General features: G+C 42.2%; 1 pseudogene; it reads right to left on the bottom strand.

Moving 5' to 3' along the window:
* Positions 1-3,352: 3,352 nt before the first annotated feature.
* On the bottom strand, positions 3,353-7,928 carry LOC102830991 (annotated as a pseudogene).
* Between the last annotated feature and the right edge of the window lie 2,405 nt (positions 7,929-10,333).

Genomic DNA, 10,333 nt, shown 5'->3' with positions numbered 1-10,333 from the left:
CCATCAATCCTGGTGCCTTGTTCTTTGCCAATTCCTTCAATGCACCTTGGACTTCCTCCTTTGGCTCTTGATCATATGCTACCTCTTGAAATGGTTGAACATTAACCATTCAATTATTTACCCAGAGAATCTTTCAATAAGAATCATACTTCTTCCCAAATAGATTTGTTTGCTCTTCTAGAAGTCCATAGTATTCTTCTTCAATACTGTAATCCAAAGACATCAGTTCTTCCCTGGTCTTCCTTTATTCACTGACCAACTTTCCCATGTATATGAAGCAATCAAAAATACTATGGCTTGGGTCAGGCTCACCTTAGTCCTCAAAGTGACATCTTTGCTCTTGAGCCCTTTAAAGAGTTCTGTCCCAGCAGATTTGCCTAATGCAATGCATCCTTTGATTTCTTGACTGCTGCTTCCATGAGTGTTAATGATGACTCCAAGGAAAATGAAATCTTTGATAATGTCAATCTCTCCTCCTTTTAGTATGATGTTATTTATTTATCCATTTATGATGATTTTTGTTTTCTTTATATTGAGATACAATCCATACTGAGGACTGTAGTCTTTTACCTTTATCAATAATTCAAGTCCTTTTTGCTTCCAGTAAGCAAGATCATGTCATGTACATATTGCATATCATTGATGAATATTCCTCCACTGCTGATGCCATGTTCTTGTACATACAATCCAGCTTCTCTGATTATTCGTTCAGCATTGAATAAGTACAATGAAATGATACAACCTTAATGCACACTTTTTCTGATTTTAAGCCATTTAGTTCCCCTTATTTCTGTTTGAATGACCGACTCTTGTTCTATATGCAGGTTCCTCATGGGGACAATTAAGTGTTCTGAATTCCCATTCTTTACAATATTATCCATAGTTTGTTTTGATCCACACATAAATGTCTTTGCATATTGAGTATCTTTACATAGCCAGGAAAGCACAAGTAAGTCTCTTTCTAATATTTTCTGCTTTTAGCCAAGATCCATCTGATTTCAGCAAAAATATCTCTTATTCTACATCCTCTTCTGAATCCAATTTGAATTTCTGGCAGCTCCCAATCAATATACTGTTGCAACCATTTCTTAAATCATCTTCAGTAAAATTTTATCTCCTTGTGATATTAATGACTTTGTTCAATGATTTTTGACATTACATTGGGCCACTTCGCTTTGGAATGGGAACCAATATGAAAGCTCAGGTAGCTATCTTTCACATTTATTGGTATAGATGACTGAGCACCTCCAGTGCTGTCTTTACTTGTTGAAACATTTCAGTTTGTATTATGTGAGTTCCTAGAGCCTTGTTTTCACCAATGCTTTCAGAGCAGCTTGGACTTCTTCCCTCAGTACAAGTGGTTCTTGAGCATATGCTACGTTCTGAAATGGTTGAACATTGACAAACTATTTTGTTTTCTTGGTACAGTGACTATGTATTTATTCACTCTGCTTTGGATGTATCCTGCCTTGTTTAATATTTTCTTCACAATTTGTTAGGAGCTGTTGAGTCAGTCCCAACTTATAGTGACCCTATACACAACAGAACAAAACGCTGCCTAGTCCTGTGACATCGTCACATTTGTGGTTACATTTGAGCTCATTGTTGCTGCCTTGGTGTCAATCTAGCTCACTGGGGGGAGGGGGGGGAGGGAGAGTCTTCTTGTTTTTCACTGACCATCCACTTTACCAAGCATGATGTCCTTCTCTAGGGACCGATCTCTTTTACTTGCTCATTTCTTCCATTCACTTCAGTATCTCTATACTAGAGAGCAAGTTTCAGAGTCTCTTCTTTTATTAATTTTGCTCTTTTCTTCTTTCCTGTCTTTTTAATGACTTCTGTTTTCTTCCGATGTGATGTTCGTGATGTCATCCCACAATTCTTCTTGTCTTTGGTCATTAGTGTCTAATGCATCAACTCTGTTCTTGAAATGATCTCTAAATTCAGATGGGATATATTCAAGGTCATCTTTTGGTTCTCATGGACTTGTTTTCATTTTCTTTAGCTTCATCCTGAACATGTATGAGAGTAATTAATGGTCTGTTCCACAACCAGCCCCTCTCCTTATTTTGGCTGAAGATATTGAGCTTTTTCACCATCTCTTCCCATATATGTAGTCAGTTTGATTTCTGTGTATTCCATTTGATGACGTCCTTGTGTATAATCACACTTTATGTTTAAAAACTGTATTTGCAATGAATAAGTTGAAATCCTATCATGGGAACTCCAGCATCATTTCTAGCACCAACTATGGATCCTCCCTGTTTCCAACACTTGCATTCCAATCACCAGTAATTATCAATATATCTTGATTGCATATTTGATCAACTTCAGAATGAAAAAGTTGGTAGAATTCTTCAATATCATTATGACTGATTTCAGTGATTGGTGCATAAATTTGAATAATAGTGGTATTAACATGTCTTCCTTGTAGGTGTATGGATATTACCCTATCGCAGTATTTCAAGACAGATTTTGAAGCGCTCTTTTTGATGATGAATGCTATGCCATTCTTCTTGAATCTGTCGTTTCCACCAATGTAAACCATATGATTGTAAGGTTCAAAATGGCCAATACCAGTCCATTTCGGCTCCTTATTGCCTAGGATATTGATTTTTATGCACTCCATTTTATTTTTGACAACTTTTAATATTCCTAGATTTGTACTTTAGTACAGTCCATGTTCTGATTACTAATGGATGTTTGTAACTGTTTCTTCTCATTTGTTGTGCCCCATCAGCAAATAAAGGTCCCCAAAGCATTACTCCATTCACATCAATACCGTCAACTCTACTTTGAGGAAGCAGCTCTTCCCCAGTTGCATCTTTTTTTCCACTTTCTTTTTTTAATTAAAACAGCAACCCCAACCAGGCAATTATACCAACTAGTCAGGGAGAGGGCCCCAGAATGGGCAGTTCTTTCTGAAAAAAAAAAAAAAAAATGGAGTTTTCCTTTTTAAAAACAAAAATACTAAGGCTACTCCACAGCCCCTGTCAAACCACTCCCAGTAGACCAAGCTGGACGGTACCCCTGGGGCAGAAGGGGCAGGTCTGGTCCTCTGGTCCCCTAGGGAGAAAGAGTGGTGGGAGAAAGAAAGAGAGAAGTGATGGGCTTCATAGGATCCTAATCATGCAAGAGAAAAAAGCACACACACAAAACCCAGCCAAATCCACAAAGCAAAAGAAAAATCCAACAGAGGATAAATAATTTCAAAAAACAAATTGCCCCCTAAAGGTCAGGGGGAGGGATTGGCAACCGGATGCCCTGCGAGGCCCTTTCTGTCAGTGCACCAGTGCTGGGTGAAGGCCAGGACATTGTGAGTGATGCACATGGCTCATCCTGTTGTGTCCCCCTACCGATGCTGGGCCAAAGTGTGCAAAGTCCATTTAGTCAGGAGATTAAAAAAAAAATTATACAACTTGGTGGCATCTGGGACCAGGCCAGTGCAGCAGCTGTCCACACAGGCGGCCAGGGGCAGCAATGTCCAGCACGGGTTACCCAGAGCCCCAGAAAGGAACTGCAGCTGAACGAACAGCTTCTTCGAGTCCAGGCTCTTGGACTCTAGAAATTTGGGGTCCCTGAAGCAACAAAGGCAGAGGCACTGGTAGGGCAAGGGGTCCCAGAGCCTAGCTGGGCACAACTAATGGGCCAATTTTCAAGCTGAGAAGACAGCCTGTTGCAACCAGAGGGAAAGACCCCCAGCTCCTCTGCACCTGAGGCCAAGTGGCAATAACTTAAACATTAGATATGAGCCAGCACTGCCCCAGCAGACACGGGCTGAGGTGCTCCAAGAGCTAGGGGGGCCAAGACCCCACCCCTACAAGTCCTCCGCCAGGATCTGCTTCACAAAAGGTAGCAATGTCTGTCTTCTTGGTTTTGTGCAGGATGAAGAAAGAGTGCTCCATCAGTTCCAGGTAGGCATGCACTCCGTAGGTTCTTCCTCAGGCACTGGGCAGTAAAGTCCACAAACTCGGGGGAGAAATGGTCACCTGGGAGCTGGGGGGATGGCTTCTCCACCACCTGCTTCAGCTGCTGGAATGGGGTCCCCCAGGACTAGTAAGGAAACTGGAAGATGGCCATCTCAATCACAGTGATGCCGAGGCTCCAGGCATTGGACTTGACGTTGTAGCCATTTTGGTTGAGCTCTGGATTTATTCTTTCTGGAGCCATGTAGGATTTGCAGCTGGTATCCATGATCTTAGTCACAGAGTCCACCAAGTAGCCATGGATTCTGAAGTCGCACATCTTCACACGGCTCTCCTTGTTGATAAGCACATTGGAGGGTTTCATGTCTCTGTGGATCATGGAGAGCTCCAGCCCTCACAGCAATCTCTCCCAGAATGTGCTCTGGAATTGTCATGCCTTTACCTAGCACCTTTCGGTAGAACTTATCTAGCGAGGTGTCCACGAGCTCCGTTCAGATCCATACATCACCCTCTCTGACAAGGGCCCCATAGAAAGTGACAGTCGACCATCGGTTGGTTTATGTTCAAGTCCATAAGCACCGCTTCTGCTCCTGTGAATTCGCGTTGGCTCGGATCCGGTTCACAGCCATGATGGTGCCACTCTGGGCATGTTCAACCGTCTCCACTACGCCATAGGCATCCCGGCCCAGCTCCGAGATGGTCACCAGGTCATCAGCTTCCGCCTCAAAGTTCCGGTCTCCTATGGTGATGAAGGTCCGGGAATCTAGGTTCCGGGGGCGTAGGGTTGACAACTGGGGGCTTGGCCACACAGAATATCCGTAAATCCTTCTTCATCCTAGATTGTCCTTTGGATTGGGACGCGCTTCCAGACTGGCTCGGGGCAGGAGACTCTGGCAGCACGGTGGTGGCGCCTTCTCCAGGCGAAGGGGGCTCGGCCAGGGCCTCAAGGACTCACGGCCCAGGCGCGACTGAGTTGCGGGGCAGCAGTAAAAGCTCCCGGTTGCAATTTAAGTGTCTTGTAACCTGAGGGACTCACCTTTCGGCACTACATTTGACAATATTCATTCTGATGCTATTTATGTTTTCATTTTCCTGCACTATATTTGACAATGTTCCAAGGATGTTCATGAGATTTTCAGTGGCTGAACCTTCAGGAGTCTGCCTCTCCTTTCTAGTCTGTCTTAGTTTGTTCTTGCAAGATTCTATCATACAACCTCCCATTTTATCACCAAGGCCCTATTTTCCAACTGTTGATCCTTCCTCTTTGTTTCCAACTTTCATACCAAGTGCCAGTAATTATCAATTTATCTTGATTGTATGTTTGATCAGCTCCAGACTGAAGAACTTGATAGAATTCATTATTGGTTTTAAAAGTTGGGACATAAATTCAAATAACAGTGGTATTAACTGGTCTTCTTTGTAGGCTTTTGTACAAGGGTGAGTCAAAAAGTATCAACACTCAGGCTGTAGGATTCATTTTAATCAACTTTTAGAAAAGACTAACACATCATTTTCAACATAGTCTCCTTGCTTTTTACTACACTTTGCCCATCTGTCAGCAAGTTTTCTATTGCTTTATTAAAAAGTGTTTTAGGCTGAGCTGTGAGCCATGAATGCACCACTGTCCTCACTTCTTCATCAGAGGTGAATCTTAATCCTCCAAGGTCTGCTTTCAGGGCACCAAACAGGTGAAAGTCTGATGAAGCAAGATCAGGACTATAGAGAGGATGCTTTCACACCTCAAAATGAAGTTTTTGCTAAGTGGCAACAGTGTGGGCAGAGGTGTGAGGACATGCATTGTCATGCAAGATCACAACGTCCTTGGACAGCAGTCCTCTAAATTTAATCCCAAATTTAAGCTTCAGCTCTTCAGTGAGCATCTCACTATAACAAGCACTGTTGATTGTTGAAAGTTTTCCTGATAGTGTTCCAATACAGGCCCTTGAGGATCCCAGAAAACTGTAAGCATCAATTTTCCAGCTGATGGTTGACTTTTGAATTTTTTGTTGGTAGGCAGCTGAGGATGTTTCCATTCCATACTCTGCCGTTTACTCTCAGGCTCATAGAGATGAATCCATGTCTTGTCGCCAGTAATGATTTTTTAAAAAAAGAAACATTTACCCTCCTTTGAGTATTGGTTAAATTTTGTTTGCAGATGTCCAAATGCTTCTGTTTATGCTCTTCAGTGAGTTGTTTCGGTTCCCATCTCATACAAATATTTTGAAACCCATGTCTGTCGTGGATTATTTCATAGGCAGAGCCATGATGATTTTCAATTGATTTGCCACATAATCCACCGTCAGTGGTCTATTTGACAGAATGTTTTCATATACACACTCAATGTTGTCATCAGCCGTGGAGGGAGATGGGCATTTTAATATTAGTGGACTGTGGATCATTTTTTACTCACCCTTGTAAAAGTTGAGTTATATTACAGTCAGCATTGTATTTCAAGATAGATCTTGAAATGAACTTTTTGATGATGAATATGATGCCTTTCCTCTTCAATTTGTCATTCTTGGCATAGTAAGCCATATGGTTGTCTGGTTCATAATGGTCAATATCAGTCCATTTCAGTTCACTAACGCATAGGTAGCACTGTAGGATAAGGCCTGAACTACAAACCAGAAGGTCAGTGGTTCAAGCCCACCGGTTTCTTCATTGGAGAAAGATAAGACTTACTGCTCCTGGCAAGATTTTCAGCCTCAGATAACCCCACATTGGTTGTTATGAGTTGAAATTGACTTGATGGTAATTAACAACAACAACAGTGCAAAAAAAAAAAAAGGCACCCAAATCATCTCACACACAGCATGCTCTGCTCAGCTGGGTTCGATGATTCATTACACCAGCCACACAGAACTCGGACACCAAATGTACTGCTATGGGGTTTATTAGGGAAATGACAGGTTACAATTCAGTGTCAGAACTGCTCAGTGCACAGCTCTTCTAGTCAGGACAACCTCTCATCATCTGTGCCAACAGGTAGTCTCTTTTAGGGCTGCTGCTGAGTGCCCACAAGACACACCTGTCCACTATAAGCCCACTGCTCTGTTTTGTGCTCTGGCTCTTGGTTCTGCTCCTTTGCTGCTTCTCTGGTGTCTGTGGATGCAGGATGCTCATTGGCCAGAGATTTCAGAGTCCAAAGGATGTACTCCACTCCAGCTCTTCTTTGATGGTTGCGAGATCCCCAGTTCTTACTTCTGAGATGGCTCATTTTATACACATTACAGAGTTCCAGGTTTTACATTCATAGTTAACCACTCGTAACTGAATCATATAATCCTGTCCGTATCTTCTCCCACCTTCTTTTACCCAAACCCATCAGGACAAACTTGTTGTTTAGTGGGAGTTTACAAAGACTATGGCTAGAAGAGATATGTTAAATAATTCACTACACCCCCCCTAGGATATCTATCTTTACACATTCGATTTCATTTTTGACTTCCAATTTTCCTAGAGTCCTGAGAAAGCCTACACAGGGTCACTATGAGTCAGAACTGACACAACAGCATTTAACAACAACATACTCTGTACATTCCATATTCTGATTTTTAATGGATGTTTGCAACTGTTTCTCCCCATTTTGAGTGGTGCCCCATCAGCAAATGAAGGTCCAGAAAGCTTTGCTCCATTCATGTCATTAAGGTCAACTCTGCTTTGAGAAGACAGCTCTTCTCCAGTCATATTTTGAGTGTCTTCCAACTTGAGGGACTCATCTTTGGCACAATATCAGACAATGTTCTGCAGTTATTCATGAGATTTTCAGGCGCTGACCTTTAAGAAATGATCTGCCTCGCCTTCTTCCTAGTCTATCTTTGTCTGGAAGCTCTGCTGAAACCTGTCTACCATGGGGGCCTCCGAATAACTTTCAGCATCACATCAACACACAAGTCACTATAGTATAACAAACTGACAGATTCGTTGTGTGTTATTCTTGTAACTGGAAAAAATGGAACTTGATGTATCCACTGTTAGTTGAGTGTCTATTACTTGCAGCCAAATTCATGGCTAACTGATTTAATTACAAGGGTATCAAAAATCATCCACACTCTGGTTGTATTAAAATGTCCATTGGCATCCACAGCTGATGAAAACATTGAGCATGCACGTGAAATGATTCTGTTGAATAGACAAGTGACAGTGGGTTATGTGGCAAATCATTTGCAAATCAGCCATGGCTCTCTGAAATAATCCATGACAGCCTTGGGTTTCGAAAAATTTGTGCAAGATGGGTACTGAAACAACTCACAGACAAGCATAAACAGCATTTGGATATCTGCAAACAAAATTTGGACTGATACTTGAATGAAGGCAACATTTTCTTTAAAAAAAAAAAAATATCATTGCTGGTGACAAGACATGGATTCATCACTAAGGACCTGAGAGTTAATGACAGAGAATAGAATGGAAACATCCTTAATCACTGACCAAGAAAAAGTTCAAAAGTCAACCATCAGTTGGAAAATTGACACTTCCAGTTTTGGGGACCCTTAAGGGCCAGTATTGGACTGTTATCAGGAAAAGTGTTCAGCAATCAACAGTGCTCTTATTGAGATGCTCACTGAAGAGCTGAAACCTGAATTTGGGATTAAATGCAGAAGACTGCTCTCAAAGGATGTTGTGATCTTGCAGGACAATGCATGTCCACACTCCTCTGCCCACACTGTTGACACTCTGTAAAAACTTCATTTTCAGGTGTTAAAACATCCTCCCTCTAGTCCTGCTTTTGCTCCATCGGATGTTCACCGTTAGGTCCTCTGAAAGCAGACCTTGAAGGATGAAGATTCAGTTCTGATGAAGTGGAGATAGTGGTGCCGTCATGGCTCGCAGCTCAGCCTAAAGCATTTTCAAAGAAGGTAATATGAAAGCTTGCTGATAGATGGACATAGTGTGTTATAAAGCAAGGAGATTATGTAAAAAAAAAATAAAATAAATGATGTATTAGTCTTTTCTAAAAGTTGATTAAAATAAATGCTGCGACCTGAGTGCAGAAAAGTTTTGACTCACCTTTGTATTATGTGTCAAACTTTCAACTGTGTTGTTAACTTCCATCAAGTTAGCCCAGCCTGGAGATCCTACACACAAGAATGGGTTGTTGTGATCTGTAGGGTTTCCACTAGCTATTTTTCAGAAGTAGACTGCCAAACCTGGCAGCTTTGCTGAAAGCTGTTCAGCATCATAGAAATGCACAGTTCCCCACTGACAGATGAGTGGTGGCTGAACCTGGGGTACAGAGGCAAAAACTGAACCCAGGTCTTCCTCACGGAAGGTAGAATTCTACTACTGAACCACCGTTACCGGCGATTATGACTATGGCGGCGGCAGCAGTGTGTCACTGAGATGGTTCTGACTCACAACGACCCTGTATCTGTTCCGAGGCTGTAAATCTTTATGAGAGCAGAAAGCCTCATCTTCTTCCCATGGAGTGACTGGTAGTTCAAACTACTGACTGCGGTTAACAGTCCAGCTCATAATCCTCTACGCTACCAGGGCTCCTATGCTATGACTATGAAGATGTGGAAGTCAAGGGGCTCATGGTCTGTTTGGAGTGGCCTCTGTCTGAAAGATCTATAGAATCTTCACCAATTTTGCTTTCCTGTTTTACAGACCCTCAATAAGATGGATTGACACAGTAACTGCAACAGTGGGTTCCAACATAGCAAGGGTTGCAAGGATGGTGCAGGACAGCTCAGTGTTTAGTTCTGTTGTGCATGGGGATCACTGTGCATTGGAACCTACTCAAAGTCACCTAATAACAACAGTTTTATAAGGAAGGAAACAAAGACCCTGACTGGCTAACTGACTTGTCCAATTTTGCATCTGTTATGTGGAGATGAAATAGTGGAGCTCTGTGCCTTAGGCTGGTGAGCTCCTACCTCATCAGTTCCCAGACATCTCCTCACTTGATCTCCAATCTCTCTCTCTCTCTCTCTCTTTCTCTCTCTCTCTCACACACACACCCTGCAATCTCACCATGAGGAAGAAGTAGTTTCCCCAGTCACAAAGCCTAGGTGGCCCAATCCACACCACCACAATGACCAAACCAACAGACAGGATGGACAGAACTGCTTCAAAATGAGCAAACATTGCAACATGTCGAAAACAGAATCTAGGAAGAGAACAGGACTAGCATTCTCTTCTTTCAGGATTATGGAAAATTGTTGCTGGAAGGAGCTGTAGAGGAAATAGAGGTCTTCTGACTCAGCCTCTATTTTAGAAAAGTAATTAAGAAGTTTAAATGCTGACAGGATTCAAAAAGACTCAACTTCAAGGCTCAGAGAAGTAAAAAGAGAACCAGCCATGTGTCTCACTCCAAAAATGACTCCAGGATGGTTTGAGTCACTCGTTAAGTTATGGTCTCAGATAGACTGCACCACAGCACTCATCCTAACCCTCCAAACCAT

This window comes from Chrysochloris asiatica, unplaced genomic scaffold (assembly GCF_000296735.1).
Source record: "Chrysochloris asiatica unplaced genomic scaffold, ChrAsi1.0 scaffold00089, whole genome shotgun sequence".
Classification (NCBI taxonomy): domain Eukaryota; kingdom Metazoa; phylum Chordata; class Mammalia; order Afrosoricida; family Chrysochloridae; genus Chrysochloris; species Chrysochloris asiatica.
This window is presented reverse-complemented; position numbering and strand designations above follow the sequence as displayed.